We start from the raw sequence: 16941 nt of genomic DNA, 5'->3' as shown, positions 1-16941 counted from the left end.
ATATAATCTAGTAGGTGCTGTAAGAATATTGAAGGCAGTCCTTGTTCTCAGAGTCTCTAGCTGTTAAATCCTATAAAAGAAGGTAATGCACAAAATGTACGTACTTCTCCCAACCGGAGGACCCGTCAACACCCCTCTCTCTTTATTGTCACATTTTTTGAGCAGAGTGAGCCTCTTCTTCATTTTTCCATTTGTTCTTCAATCCAGTCTGTTCTTTACCCACTCCAGAGAAATGATAAATCAAAGACTACCCAGTTTCCAAATCCAGCAGCCATGTAGTCTTCGTACTAACTGACCCTCTGTCATTTGGCACCATGCTCCAAGTGTTTTCTGAACCGTGTACCTTCCTAGACTCACATGATAGCTGTCTTGTTTCTCCTCCTCTGAGTGATCTTTCTCTGTCTCTGTCTAGTCTCCTTTTTGCCCCGGGATTGCTAGATTCTGAGCTGGGTCCTGTTCGTGCTCCATGACCTCGTCCATCCACATGGGTTCGGCTGTCACCAGTACAGTGTACGTGGCCATGTTCAGATTCGTATCTGTGGCTGCAAACTCTCTTCCGAATTACAGACCTGTGTTTTAACGGCTTATGGACAGGACACTTGGACATCCTGTAGATTTCTGAATCTTAATGTCTCCCAGGCAAAACTTAATATTCTCCTCCTCAGCATCCCCCTGAGGTGATCAGGCAGGAACCTTGGAGGCATCTTTTATTCAGTCTTAAAACTGTTCTTCATCACAAACCAGTTCCTGTTGGTTCCACTCTATCCCGTGTCCTGGTAATCCAAAGAATAATAAATAGTAAATAGTTCCTGTCTTCTGGGAACACCTTAGCTGGACTCAAGGCCAGTGGGGCCTTTGGAGTGATTTCAGGGGGTCCTGGAATTAACATTCTTCTGTATGTTTTTGCATCTGGTGGAAACTTTACATATTTTTATAGCCTCGAAAAATTTTAATGTTAGAAAGGGTGTCTCATAATGCTTATATGACATCATTCTTTGCCTAAAACTTACGTGCCTACTGTACTGAAGCCTGATTCCTTGGCGTGGGGCTTAAAGCTCCTCACGATCTGGCCTCGTTTTCACTTTCATCGTCAGTCTCCTCTTCACTCCCCCACAGCCGGTGCCCAAAGACACCACATGCTTTCACTTCTCCATGCCCTTGCTTGTGTTGTTCCTATTGCCAGAAATATCTTTTCTCTTCTTTCCAGTAAACTCCTGCTCATCCTCAGGGCCCTGATGAAGTCACCATTCCTCCTTCCCCTTTCCCTCCTTGCTTACCCCCCTCACTACCCCATGGAAATTTATCCCTCCTTTTTTATTAATATTATGCACAGGCTTGTTATTATACTTCACACATTGTATTTTAGGTGTTTGTTTACTTACCTTTCTCTCGTACTAGACTGTGAACTATTTGTTGAATGACAAACGAATGTGCAATCATGTATCAGAATGCAGAAATTATTTGTCCCTTCCCTTCTGGACTCTCTTTTCAGGCCACTTTTTTTTTTTTTATTAACATATAATGTATTATTTGTTTCAGAAGTACAGGTCTGTGATTCATCAGTCTTGTAATACCCAGTGCTCATTACAACACATACCCTCCCTAGTGTCCATCACCCAGTTATCCTATCCTCCCATCTCCCCTCCAGCAACCTTCAGTTTGTTTCCTAAGATTAAGAGTCTCTTAGTTTGTCTCCCTCTGTGGTTTTCGTCTTGTTTCATTTTTTCCTCTCTTCCCCTATGATCCTCTGCCTTGTTTCTTAAATTCCATGTATCAGTGAGATCATATGATAATTGTCTTTCTCTGATTGACTTATTTCGCTTAGCATAATACCCTCTAGTTCCATCCATGTCATTGCAAATGGCAAGATTTCATCCTTTCTGATGTCTGAGGAATATTCCATTGTCTATATATACCACATCTTCTTTATCCATTCATCTGTTGATGGACATCTGGGCCCTTTCCGTAGTTTGGCTATTGTGGACATTGCTGCTATAAACATTGGGGTGCAGGTGCCCTGTCAGATCACTACATTTCTATCTTAGGGGTAAATACCCAGTAGTGCAATTGCTGGGTTGTAGGGTAGCTCTATTTTCAACTTTTTTTTTTTTTAAGATTTTATTTATTTATTTGACAGAGAGAGAGACAGCCAGTGAGAGAGGGAACACAAGCAGGGGAAGTGGGAGAGGAAGAAGCAGGCTCCCAGTGGAGGAGCCTGATGTGGGGCTCTATCCCAGAACGCCAGGATCACGCCCTGAGCCGAAGGCAGACGCTTAAGGACTGAGCCACCCAGGCGCCTCTATTTTCTTTTTGAGGAATCTCCATACCGTTTTCCAGAGCAGGCCACTCCTTCTAATAACCTTTGTACCTGCACAGTTGGAAGTACAGTTGACCCTTGAATAACATGGGAGGTTAGGGGTGCTGACACCTCTGTACAGTTGAAAATCCATGTATAACCTTTGACTACCCTCCCCAAAACTTCACTGATAGCCTTGTTGACCAGAAACCTTACCAATAACATTAACAGTTAATTAACACATATTTTTTAGTTGTATGTATTATGTACTGTGTTCTTACAGTGAAGTAAGCTAGAGAAAAAATGTTATTCAGAAAATTGAAAGAGAAAATACATTTACAGTACGTCTTGTATTTATTAAAAAAAAAATCCACATATAAGTGGACCTGTGAAGTTCAAACTCATGTTGTTCAAGGGTCAGCTAGTTTCTTCCACTGCTGAGCTCCCATTGCCTTTTTTCCTCTTCCTCCTCCTCCTCCTTTTCCTCCTTCTTCCTCCTCCTCCTCTACTCTTTTATTTTTTCCTCATTGCATTTTCTCTGTACCTCTCACTCCCTTGCCTGTCTTTGGCACTTTACCTCTTTCTACCCAGTTATTTGATGAATGTCTCATATACCTTTAAAACTTAAGGTGATACATGTCTTATTTATCTTTGTAACTTCAAAAAGCTGAGCCCAGTGAAACAGAGTGGAGATTTTTTTAAATGAATGTCAATGTTTTTAAGGGAGGGGCATGACCACATACGTGACTTAAAAAAAAAAATTCCTTTGATGCAAAGATATTGCTTCTTACTGTTCTTTAGTGTTTGAGAGCTCTGGTCGTGTGTGTGTTGTGTGTGTGTGTTTCAGTGTTAAGATAAAAATAATAATCACTATGCGGGCCATTAAAATTTATACTTGTGACATCCCCCTCCAATTCTAGAAGTAGGTAGAGTATAAAATTTACTAGCTGTGGAGGCAATAAAGAGTTTAAAGTCTTTCCTGTTCATATAATCTGTGAGTTGTTTCTCAGGGTATTGTGAAATCTTTTTTTTTTTTTTTAAGATTTTATTTACTTATTTGACACAGAGAGAGATAGCCAGCGAGAGAGGGAACACAAGCAGGGGGAGTGGGAGAGGAAGAAGCAGGCTCCCAGCGGAGGAGCCTGATGTGGGGCTCGATCCCAGGACTCTGGGATCACGCCCTGAGCCGAAGGCAGACGCTTAACAACTGAGCCACCCAGGCGCCCCAAGGATTTTGTGAAATCTAATACCTTCAGGAGATCTTAATGATTGATCAGTTCCATGATTTTCAAAGCATTTTTTAAAAATCAGAACCCTTTCCTTTATAAGAGCATATATGAATGCCCCCTCAAAAAAAGGGAAAACCTAAAAATGAAACTGGTTTTGTTGAATTGGGAGCCTCCTTAACCTGCGTTGCCTGCTCTGATGACTTCTAGTGCTATGTGGTGCAGAGTTTGCAAACTGTTAATCTTCTCTAGTAGAGAATTGAATTCCATTGTACAAACTACAGTTTCATTGAATCTGGATTACTCTTGATTATAACACATCCTGATAGCAGAGATGGTAAATTGTTGGCAGAATGTGAATATAGTATACATAAAACCACAACTATGAACACGTAAAAGAAAATAAACTGCCTTGTTAACTGTAATTGGCTCTTTTCAGTTTTTCTGTGAAGTCTCACCTTGCAAGCTTATAAAGTGTGGTATAGTGGGAAGAGTTTGGAAAGTAGGCTTAGGTTGCCTGGGCACAAACTTGAACAAGTTAGGTAACTATTCTGCGTCTCATCTTTCTTTTCTTTTTTTTTTTTTTTAAAAGATTTTATTTATTTATTCGTCAGAGATAGAGACAGCCAGCGAGAGAGGGAACACAAGCAGGGGGAGTGGGAGAGGAAGAAGCAGGCTCATAGCAGAGGAGCCTGATGTGGGGCTCGATCCCATAATGCCGGGATCACGCCCTGAGCCGAAGGCAGACGCTTAACCGCTGTGCCACCCAGGCGCCCCCTCATCTTTCTGTCTTAACAACAAAGCTTGTTTGTTTTGTTTTTGGTGGGTGGTCTCTTCTACAGTCTTTAGATGGTCTTCTCTAGAAAGAATCATTTTCTTTATTTTTATAATAACACTTATATTTCATTTCTCCTCCTCAGGAGGAGTTTTTGCTATATTTAATAATTTATAAAGTGGGTCCCCTTCCCCCATTTTAAATTGGTTGTGCTCTCCCAGAGTCTCTCAGGAGAGGTGCTCTTGGCGTCTTGTGTGGACAGTTCTTCATTATGTGGGGCATGTGTATACGACCCTTGGCCCTCTCTCACAAAATATGTTCGCTTCACCTATTCATCTTTACCGGCAACCCTCTTCTTCAACCACACGTTTCTAACCCCCTTGGTTGAATACCACTAAGTATCTGATTCCTGGAAGATTTATTTTCAAGCCCAAACATTGTCTTTTATCTGCTTTTTACAGACTTTTGCTTCTTAGGTAAAAGCAATTTGTTATCTAATACCTGCTGTATGTCAGGCACTGTATTGGGCTTTGTACATTATAAATTACCTTTTATAAAGGAAGTATTGGCTACATTTTATGGATGAGGAAACTGAAGACCAGAGATAATTAATAATTTGTCTAGGGCTCGCTCAGTGAAAGTTGTAAGTTAGTTAAAAATTATTATTATAAATTAAGAAAAGTAGTTTTATGAACTCTGTGATTAATTTGGCCCTACTACTACATGGGGTTCACAAGGAAACTTTGGCTCTAGGGTCTGGATACTTGTCAGGGCTTTGGGAGGATGGGGTATATAGTCCCCAGGTCTTCTCCACATTTCCAGAGTAAGTTAGGAATGGAGTAGGGTTAATATTGGTGAGGTGACCCTTAGTTGGGTAAATATCAGTGTTCCACAAGGAGTTCCTGCCTGCTAGGAGATGCACCCTTTTTTTTTTTTTAAAGATTTTATTTATTTATTCGACAGAGATAGAGACAGCCAGCGAGAGGGGGAACACAAGCAGGGGGAGTGGGAGAGGAAGAAGCAGGCCTCATAGTGGAGGAGCCTTATGTGGGGCCCGATCCCATAACTCCAGGATCACGCCCTGAGCCGAAGGCAGACGCTTAACCGCCATGCCACCCAGGCGCCGCCAGAGATGCACACTTCTTAAGAACACTTTGGACACTTGACTCTTGGGAAGCAGTAAGCAGCATGAGTATCACTATTTTAGTCTTGATACCAACAGTAACATGCCTCCTCTCTTCCGATAATAGAGTGCTCTCTTCCAGAATTCCGTAGGAGAGATTTACCCCTGCACAGTGATGGCTCCTTCTAAGTCAGAGAGGCATTCTGGTTGTGAGGTAAGCTGAGATGAAGTGATAGTGTGGTCATCACGTGCTGATGAAAGTTTCTCCCACTTGAAGTAGCTCTTCCTGTTAATAGTTCACATGGGTCCCTAGAGATATTGCACATGTACATTAAATACTTACACATTATTCATTTAGTTTCTCAGAGGTTAGAAATGGAACTTTCCTTATATATTTTTTAAAGATTTATTTGCTTTAGAGAGGGCAGGTGCGGTGGGGGAGCAGAGGGAAAGGGAGAGAGAGAATCTCAAGCAGACTCCCCACGAAGCAGGGAGCCTGATACGGGGGCTCAATCTCACAACCCTGAGATCACAACCTGAGCCGAAACCAAGAGTTGGACGCTTAACCAACTGCGCCACTCAGGTATCCCCAGAACTTTCCCTATTAAGCTCCTAAACCATAGTGTGTCCCACATGTTAGAAAACTTACTGGGTTCTCTATATAAACCACACTGTTTATTTCCTAAAACTTTTTTTAAGTTCTTCCACCCCCTCCAGTTATGGACTGTCCTTCCTAGCCAGGTGATGCAGGACTGTCCCTCCTCATTCTTCTCCTGTATTTTAACTGATCAGTGTTGTTAAAAGAAGCTCTTGTTTCATATAGACTTCCTCTGGATTCCACACTTGTGTCTTCCATTTAGGTGCTGTTTTACTTGGCATTCTTGCCAGTTCTCTTTCTCTCTTCCTATTGAACCCACCTTTTTTTCTTTCTTTTTTTAATTGAAGAATAATTAACATACTCTTGTTTTAGTTTCAGGTGTACAACATAATGATTTGATATTTATATACAGTATGAAGTGGTTACCACAGTAATTCTAGTTACCATCTGTCACCATGCAAAGTTGCTACGACATTATTGATTATATTCCCTGTGTTGTACATTACATCCCTATGTGTTATTTATGTTATTACTGGAAGATTCTGTCTCTTAATCCCCTTTACCTATCTTGTGCATCCGTCTACTACCCTCCCCTTTGGCACCCAAGAGTTCTTTGTATCTGTGAGTTTGTTTTGTTTTCTTTGTTAAATTGTTTTATTTCTAGATTCCACATATAAATGAAATCATATGGTACTTGTCATTGTCTGATTTATTTCACTTAGCATAGTACCCTCTAGGTCCATCCATTGTGCATATGGCAGGATTTCGTTCTTTTTTTTATGCCTGAGTAATTTGTGTGTGTGTGTGTGTGTGTGTGTGTGTGTATCACATCTTCTTTACCCATTCATCTGTTGATCAACTTGGTTATTATAAATAATGCTGCAGTGAACATAGGGGTGTGTATGTCTTTTCAAGGTAGTGGGTTTGTTTTTTTTTTCTTTTTGGATGAATACCTGCTGGATGGTATGGTAGTTCTATTTTTAATTTTGTGAAGCACCTCCATACTGTTTTCCTTAGTGGCTGCACCAATTTACATTCCCAGCAGCGTATAAGGGTTCCCCTTTTCTCCACATCCTCATCAAAACTTGATATTTCATACGGTTCCTGGTTGGCTTGGTAGAGCATGTGACTCTTCATCTTGGGGTTATGAGTTTGAGCCCCATATTAGGCATGGAGCCTACTTTAAGAAAAAAAACAACTTGATATTTCTAGTCTTTTTGATAATAGCCATTCTGACAGGTGTGTGATGGTATTATGTTGTGGCTTTGATTTGTGTTTTCCTGATGATCTTTTCATGTGTTTGTTGGCCATCTGGATGCCGCCTTTGGAAAAATGTCTATTTAGTTGACCTTACATTAGAACTTCTCTCTTTTATGTGTTGGACTCAAAAGGTTGCCTCATTTGCTTCTAGAAGATCCTCAGTAAGGCACTCTGTGTTTCAGTTCTGGTCCGTAGAATTCTGTAATATCAGAAATATGAGTAGCACTTGAGAACAAAAGATTTCTTTTTTGATGAAGAAATGCTAGCCTAAGCTGATTGTGACTTGTGTGGGAAATGTTTTTATTTTTGGAAGGGACATTTCAAATGTAAATGAATCTGAAATCCTTAAATATCTTTATGTTGCAAGGTTTATATTAAGTGTATAAGGTGATGTGCTATTTCAGCTTCAGAGAAGGAAGCCTGCTGTTGGTAGTAGTGCCATCAGATGGTGGTAGTTATTTGGTGGTTGTGTCTGGGTAGTTCCACATGAGTCAAAGGCAATGTGAAATGGCTGTACTGTTCTGGTTAACCTCTGAAATGCGCATATGTGTGTCATGAACCTGTTTGGAGCCTAGAAAATCAAGAAATCAGTTGAAACAGTGATCAGTCTATAAAGGGTAGTAATAAAATATTTGCATGTCCAAGTATGAAGCATCAAATGTTGTAACTACTTGGAAATTCAACTGTGAGTAGTTTTATTGTGTGGTGCTAGCAGTTTGCTTCATAATTAGTTTTATTATTTGATAGAAGGGAAAATATGATTTGAAAGCAGCATCTTTTTTTCTTAGGGTAGCTAAAGCCCTTTTGTTAACAGAAATTTCCCTGATCTGGAATGTTAGGTTTCAAGGATTCAAAATTGGGGGATTGACAGTTCCTTAAAAATGTTTTTAACCAAATATAATTCTTTCTCAAAATATGAGTATACTCCTTGTTAAAAAGAAAAGAAATAGTTCTAAAATCCCTAACAATTTTAAAGATTAAATACTCAAGCGTAATTTGCATTAAAAATATGTATGTAGACTCTTTAACTTTTTGTGCGTATGCGTTGGTAAGGGCTATAGCTGGGGCTGGATCTAGTTAAAAAGTGTTTAGGTACTTAGTATAACCCAACATAGTAAAACACATAACAACTGCATTTCTCTGAGTCTTAGGTGATAGTAATTTTAATATGCATCATTGGTTTAATGATTACCTTTCTTGCAAGGAAGAGAGGTAGAGCCATTATATTAAATGAACACAATTGGTTATATGATTCTCTTAATTTCAGAAATAATAAAAAATGAGGAAAAAGAACAATGGAGGGATATGTACATTTTTCCTTTGCAAAAAAAATGTGTACATATACCTGAAATTGCTTTACCTAAGAAATTTTTAAGGTTTTACTGAATTTTATTGTGTGATGGGAAATTTTAGTAAGTGCAGTAGTGTATGGTTTCTACTGAATGAGGCCAGATCATATCTCTTATAAAAGTAAGGAAGCAAGCATAATTGCTTTCCATTCAAATCATGTTGAATACCTAATTTATCAGTATGTACTATAAACCTACTGAAAATTGTGTGTAACAGACTGTTTAGTATCTAAAATGATCAGTGTATTGGTCTCTTAAGCTTTGTCTGATATCTTAATTTTTCAGATGCAGTTCCTTAATTACTGCTCAGAATGTAGCCCTTACTTTATTTGTAGAAACCTTCCATTAGTCTTGTAGTTAAGATGGGAATCTTCGAAGAGGATGTCTCCTTACTGAAAAGCAAGTGCATTCTGTTCCTATAATGATGCTTTGACACTAGCCCCGTAATACTCTAAGGGGTTTTTCCTTGAAATGGCAAGGATATTTATCACTTAGAAATTAGTTCATTCTACCATCTTTATCTTGAAAAAAAAAAACCACTTTTTAAAAAGCTTTCTTTATTTTTCTTTTATCTTTACAGAACTTATGCTTCCCTTTCTTTACAAAGAGAATGTCAATATTGGACATTTGGGCTCTAGAAAGGAATGCTGTGTACACCTGTTAACCTCTGGATTTTGCTTTGTAGTGATCAGTGTCCTTCTAGTTCCCTCTTGATTTCTTTTTTTTTTTTTTAAAGATGTATTTATTTATTAGGGAGAGGGAGAGAGAATCCCAAGCGGACTCTGCATTGAGCACGGAACCCAGTGCAGGGCTCAATCCCACAACCCCAAGATCAGGACCCGAGCTGAAACCAAGAGTCAGACACTCAAACGACTGGGCCACCCAGGTGCCCCCCTTCTTGATTTCTAAGAGTTTTGCTTGTACTTTGTTCTGAGATGGTTTTGAGAGCAATTGAATTCTAATGTGGGCTAGGCTGTGGCTTAGTAGCCACTTCAAAGTCATTTTTCCTTTTTAGTTTTAATTTCTCTTTTATGCTTAGAAATCAGAAGTGATTAAGAAAACAAATCCTATTTCTGACCTAAGTCTTATTTCAGGATTTTTAAAAATGTTTAATAATAGGGGCATCTGAGTGGCTCAGTCAGTTGAGCATCTGCCTTCAGCTTGGGTCATGATCCCAGTGTCCTGTGATCGAGCCCCGCATCGGGCTCTCTGTTCGGCAGGGAGTCTGCTTCTCCCTCCGCCTGCTCTTGTGTTCTTGCTCTCTCTCTCCCCCCTCTCAAATAAGTAGAATCATTTTTTAAAATGTTTAATAATACATTTTATGTTAGTCCGTATAGCCAAAATAAGATTATTTCAACATGAGGCTGTAGCCACATTTTGGGCAATCAGTGGCTATATGTGGCCAGTAGCCTGCCTCATTGGACAGTGCCACTCTATAAACTCTAGTATGTTGTACTATTGTTTTTTTCCTTTAAGAAATTGTATAGGATTGTTGGTGTTCTTCTTTTAAGGAGTTCGTCAGTGAAACCATCTGGGAGGGTTCTTTTTTGGAAAATTTATTTATTTATTTTTTTTTTTAAAAGATTTTATTTATTTATTTGACAGAGATAGAGACAGCCAGCTAGAGAGGGAACACAAGCAGGGGGAATGGGAGAGGAAGAAGCAGGCTCATAGCGGAGGAGCCTGACGTGGGGCTCGATCCCATAACGCCGGGATCACGCCCTGAGCTGAAGGCAGACGCCTAACCGCTGTGCCACCCAGGCGCCCCGTGGAAAATTTAAAATTACTAATTCCGTTTATTTTCATAGTTATAGATCTGTTCAGGTTATCTATTTCCTCTTGCGTGACCTTAGGTAATTTCAAGGAATTGGTCGTTTACACTAAATTGTCAAATTTTTGCTTATAGAGTTGTTTGTAGTACCCTTTGTTATTTTAATGCTTTCTCTGTAGTGATAATCTCTCATTCTTTTTTCTAAGATTTTATTTATTTATTTGAGAGAGAGAGAGAGAGTGCGTGCACGTGGGGGGAGGAACAGAGGGAGAAGGACAAGCAGACTCCACGCTGAGGGCAGAGCCCAACATGGGGCTTGATTCCACAACCCTGAGATTGTGACGAGCCAAAATCAAGAGTCGGATGCTTACCAGCTGAGCCACCCAGGCGCCCCTCTTCTCTCATTCTTGATGTTTTGTTTCCTTCTCCTTTTTTCTTGATAGATTTTTTAATTTTATTGTTCTTTTCAGAAAAACAGCCTTTAGTTTCATTGACTTTTCTTTCTTTTTTTGTTTTCAGTTATATGGATTTCTGCCTTTAATATTATTTGTCCCTTCTGCTTGATATGGATTTATTTTATTTTATTTTTAAAAAATTTTATTTATTTATTTATTTGACAGAGCGAGAGAGCACAAGCAGAGGGAGCAGCAGAGGGAGAGGGAGAAACATACTCCCCTCCCCGCTGAGCAGGGAGCCTGATGTGGGGCTCAGTCCCAGGACCCTGGGATCATGACCTGAGCTGAAGGCAGATGCTAACCGACTGAGCTACCCAGGCGCCCTTGGGTTTATTTTATTCTTTTACCAGTTTCTTAAGATGGAAGCTAATGTTGACCTGAGACCTTTCTTTTATAATATAGGTATTTAATATTATTTTCTTAGCCTGTTTGGGCTGCTGTAACAAACTTCTATAGATTAGGTGGGTTGTAAACAACAGCAATTTATTTCCCACATTCTAGAGTCTGGGAAGTCTAAGATCAAAACTCCAGCAGATTTGGTGTCTGGTGAGGGACTGCTTCCTAGTTCACAGAAGGCTGTCTTGTATGTTCTCACATGGCAGAAGGGGTAAGGGAGCTCTCTGGGTGGTTTTATTTTTTGTTTTTTTTTTGTTTTTATAAGGGCAGTAATCCCATTCTTGAGGGCTCTACCCTCACAACCTAATCATCTCCCTAGGCCCCACCTCCACATGGAATCACATTGAAGATTAGGTTTCAACATAAGAATTTGGGGACAGGGGCACAAACACTTATTTTACAGCAACCATATGTTTCCCTCTAAGCACTACTTTTAGCTATATAGCACGGATTTTGAAACATTGTAGTTTTATTTTCACTTAGTTGAAAATATTTTCTAATTTCCCTTGAGATTCCCTGTTTGACCCATGGGTTATATGGAAGTGTGTTGTTTATTCCCAAATGTTTGGTGGTTTTTCTGTTATCTTGTTTAATCATTTCTAGTTTCATTCCATTATGGTCAGGGAACACAGTTTATATGACTTCAGTCCTTTTAAGTTTGTCAAGACGTTTTTGACCCAGGAGATATGGTCTGTCTTGTTGGTGAATATTTCATGCATACTTTAAAAGAATGTTTATTTTGCTGTTGTGCACGGAGTGCTGTATAATGTTAGTTAGATCCAGTTGGTTGAGGATGTTCAGTTTCTCTGTGTCTTTATCATTTGCTTGCTTGTTTGGTCTAATAGTTCTGTTATTGGGAAAAAAAAGTGTTGACGTCTCCAGCTACAGCTTTTGATTTGCTTATTTCTTCTTTCAGTTCTGTCAGTGTTTGGTCCATATATTTTGAAGCTCAGTTGTTAGGTGCATGCATATTTAAAATTATGTCTTCTAAGTGAATGACCCATTTATTATTGTGTAATGTCCCCCTTTTCTCTGGTAATTTTCTTCACTCTGAAGTCTACTTTGTCTGATATTAATATAGCCATTCTAGCTTTCTTTGATTAGGGTTTGCATGATATATCCTTTTCCACCCTTTTACTTTAAACCTACCTATGTCTTATATTTGGAATTTCTAGGAGACAGCATATGTTTGGGCCATTTGTTCCCCCAGTCTGATAATCTCTGTCTTCTAATTGGTATGTTTAGACTACTCACATTTAATGTAATTATTGATATATTTGAATTAAGTTCAACCATTTTGTTTTCTGTTCTCTTATTTGAGGGACTTTTAAGTCTATTATATCGCTAAACTTATTAGTTATTTGCAGTTAAATTCTTTTAAAAGTATATTTTTTTCTGGGGCACCTGGGTGGCTCAGTCAGTTAAGCATCTGCCTTCAGCTCAGGTCATGATCCCTGGGTCCTGGGATTGAATCCCATGTCGGGCTCCCTGCTCAGCGGAGAGTCTGCTTCTCCCTTTCCCTCTGCTGTTCTCCCTGCTTGTACTCTCTCTCTCTCTGTCAAATAAATAAAACCTAAAAAAAGGTGTATTTTTTCTGACAATAAAAGAAATATAGAACTTAGAGAATACAAAAAATATAAAGAACAAAACAAAACATTTACTCCTCTTTACTGATATAAACACTGTTAATGTATGTATCCAGTATTAAAAACAAAAAAAATTTTATTTTTCAAATTTGATGTTATGGTACAGATAGTTGTGTAAACTACTTTTTTTCCTACTCACTAATATTTTAGGATCTTTCCTCTGTTATTAAATACTTTCAAAGGCACAATTTTTAGTAGTTGAATACCATTTCATTGGATTACTATTAATCAAAATTTGTAGATTATTTTTTTTTTTTTTAAGAGCAGGAGAGAGACAGAGACTGGAGCAGGGAGGGGCAGAGGGAGAGGTAGAGAGAGAATCTTAAGCAGGCTCCATGCCCAGCATGGAGCCCTACATGGGGCTTGATTTCACATCCAAGAGGTCATGACCTGAGCTGAAATCAAGAGTCGGACACTTAACCAGTTGAGCCACCCTGGCTGCCCTAGATAATTCTTTTTCCAAAAAAATTGCAGTAAAATTCTAAAGTTACAACCTTATGGCATTCAGTACATGCATAGTATTGTGCAGTCATCAACTATTTAGTTCCCACACATTTTTAGCACCCCTAAAGGAAACCTCATACCCATTAAACAGTCACTCTCTATTGTCATAGCCTCTGGCAACCACTAATGTGCTTTCTATCTCTGTGGGTCGTTAATTCTTTTTGCTGAGCTGAGGTGAGGCAAAGTGTATAAAAAGTGATCAAATACTAAATGTATTAGGCAGGGGCACCTGGGTGGCTCAGTCGTTAAGTCTGCCTTCAGCTCAGGGTGTGATCCCAGGGTCCTGGGATCAAGCCCGCGTCAGAGTCCCTGCTCGATGGGGAGCCTGCTTCTCCTTCTCCCGCTCCCCCTGCTTGTGCTCTCTTGTTCTGTCAGATAAATAAATAAAATCTTAAAAAAAAAAAAAATCCATAAGCCTCTAGGCAGACTAAGATAAAAAAGGAGAAGACACAAATTACTAAAATAAGAAATGAAAGAAGGAACATTACTACAGATCCCATGGACATTAAAAGGATAATAAAGGCATATTATGAGCAGCTCTGTGCCTAGATATAATAGACCAATTCCTCGAAAGATACAATCTGCCAAAGCTTACACAGGAAGAAATAGAAAATATGAGTATGCTTTTATCTATTAAGGAAATTGAATCAACATTAACCTTACAAAACAGAAAGCACCAGGCTCAGATGGGTTTACTGGGAATTCTACCAAACACTTAAGAAAGAAATTATACTACTTATCTAGAATCTCTTCCAGAAGACAGAAGCAGAGGGAATACTTCCTAACTCATTCTGTGAGACCAGCATTATTCTAATACCAAAATCAGACAGAGGTATTATAAGAAAAGAAGACCAAAGACTGTTATCTCTCATGAACATAGATGCTAATATCCTTTTTTTTTTTAAAGATTTTATTTATTTGACAGGAAGAGAGTGAGCAGGAGCAGGGGGAGGGGCAGAGAGAGAAGCCGACTCCGTGCTGAGTAGGGACCCCAACGCGGGACCCTGAGATCGTGACCTGGGTGGAAGGCAGATGCTTAACCAAGTGAGCCACCCAGGTGCCCCTAGACGCTAATATTTTTAATGAAATAAAGCAAACCCAATCCAACAATGTATAAAAATAATTATACATACTATGATAAGAAGAATCTATACCAGATATACAAGTCTGGTTCACCATTCAACAATCAATGAATGTAATCCATTACCTCAAGAGGCTAAGAAGAAAAATGACATGTTCTCATCAATAGATGCAGGAAAACCATTTGTCAAAATCTAGCACCCATTCATGGTTAAACAATTGGAAAACTATGAATAGAGGGGAATTTTCTCTACTTGATAAAGAATATCTATAAAAAACCTTCAGCTAACATCATAATGGTTAGAAATTAGAAACTTTCCCTCTAAGATCAGAAATAAGGCAAGGAAGAGGCATCATACTGGAAGTTCTAGCTAATGCGATAAGACAGTGAAAAGAAATAAGGTATATAGGTTGGGAAGGAAGAGCTAAAACTGTACTTTTTTGCAGATGACGTGATTATCTATGTAGATAATCTGAAAACTGACAAAACTCTTGGAACTAATAAGCAATTATAACAAAGTTGCAAGATACAAAGTTAATATGTAAAAGTCAACCACTTTCCTACATACTAGCAATGAACAACTTGAATTTGAAATTAAAAGCACATTACTGTTTATGTTAGCCTCCCCCCAAAATGAAATACCTGAAAATGAAAAAATCTGTCACAATATGAACAAGGTTTATATGAGGAAAACAACACAGCTCTGATGAAAGAAATCGAAGAATTAAGTCTTAGAGAGGTTTTCCATGTTCACTGGTAGGAAGACAATATCTTCAAGATGCTATTTCTTTCCAACTTGATCTTAGATTCAACACATTCTCATTCAAAATTCCAGCAAGTTTTTGTGTGGATATCAACTGATTGATCCTAGATTTTATATGAAGATGCAAAAGACCCAGAATAGCCAGCTCACATTGGAGAAAGAGAAAGGTGGAGAAATGACACTCCCTGACTTCAAGACTTGCTATGTAAAGCTGCAGTGATCAAGACCATTTGGTATTGGTGAAAGAAGAAAGAAATAGATCAATAGAACAGAATAGAAAGTCCAGAAATGGATACAAATAGAGTCAGCTGATCTTTGATAAAGAAGCAAAGACAATGGAGAAAAGATAGTCTTTTCAACAGATAGTGCTGGATCAACTAGGTATCAACATGCAAAGAAATGAATCTAGACACAGACCTTATATTCTTTGCAAAAATTAACTCAAAATGTGTTATAAACCTAAATGTAAAATAGATATCGCACAAGAGAAGGTATACAGATCACATATAAGCATATGAAAAGATGTTCATTATCATGTCAGAGGATTGTAAATCAAATTAAAGCAAGTTGCTAGTATCCACCTATTAGAATGCCCCAAATCCAGAATATTGACAACACCAAGTGCTGGTGAGGATGTGGAGTCACAGGAACTCTCATTTATTGTGGGTGTGAATGCACAGTGAATGTACAGTCGCTTTGGAAGGCAGTTTGGCAGTTTCTTATAAAACTAAAATACTCCTGCTGTGTTTATAACTGTTTTATTCATAATTGCAAAAACTTGGAAGCAACCAAGACGTCTATCAGTAGGTAAATGGGTAAATAAACCGAGGTACATCCAGACAATGGAATACTTCCAGAACTAAAAAGAAATGAGCTTTCAGTCCATGAAAAGGCGTGGAGAAACTTTAAATGCATATCTCGAAGCGAAAGAAGCCGATTTGAAGAGGCTACATCCTGTGTAATTCCTATATGACATTCTGGAAAAGGCAAAACAGGAGACATTAAAAAGATCAGTGATGTGCCAGGGTTTGGGGGAGGGCGGGTTGAATAGGCAGAACACAGAGGATTTTTAGGATGGTGAAGTTATTCTGTATGGTACCATGGTGTTGGATACACATCATTATGCATTTATCAAAACCCATGGAATGTACAACACCAAGGTGACCTCTGATATAAACTATGGACTTGGGTCATAGTGCTGTGCCTGTGTGGGTTCATTGATTATAAAAAGTGTCACTTTGGTGTGGACTGTTGATAGTGGAGGAGGCTGTACATATGTGGCAGAGAGTGTACATGCTTCTTCCAGTTTTGCTGTGAACCTGAAAACTGCTCTGAAAAATAAAGTCTGGAAAAATAGTAAAGTCTATAAAAATACTTCTTAATAATAAACATTAGAAAATAACCTTATTTTAACTAAATAGATTCAGATTGTTGATGGGAAAAAGGCACCACATTTCCAGACTGCAATAAAATAAGCATGAACTCTGGTTGAGTGTGACTTGTGCAGTTTGGCATGAGTGGGGGTTCTGTGTGGGACAGAATGGGAAATGGATTGGAGATGTGTACTCTGAGGAATATTTACACCACCGGTCATCTGGAAGAGAGATGAGTAGCAGGCCGTCATGGCCCAGACTAAGGGCCAAAGAGGGGTATTTTTATACGCTAGGTACCTCAGATGTGAGTGAGTGGGGAGATGAC

At 38.9% G+C, this 16941-nt stretch overlaps 1 protein-coding gene across 2 annotated transcripts in view; it reads left to right on the top strand.

The window, feature by feature from the left end:
• Positions 1–16941, top strand: part of ILRUN (inflammation and lipid regulator with UBA-like and NBR1-like domains) — an 88918-nt gene that overhangs the window by 40631 nt on the left and 31346 nt on the right. The window lies entirely within an intron of this gene.

This window comes from Ailuropoda melanoleuca, chromosome 5, assembly GCF_002007445.2.
Source record: "Ailuropoda melanoleuca isolate Jingjing chromosome 5, ASM200744v2, whole genome shotgun sequence".
Taxonomy (NCBI): domain Eukaryota; kingdom Metazoa; phylum Chordata; class Mammalia; order Carnivora; family Ursidae; genus Ailuropoda; species Ailuropoda melanoleuca.
Note: the sequence above shows the minus strand (reverse complement) of the source record. Positions and strands in the feature narration are given on the sequence as shown.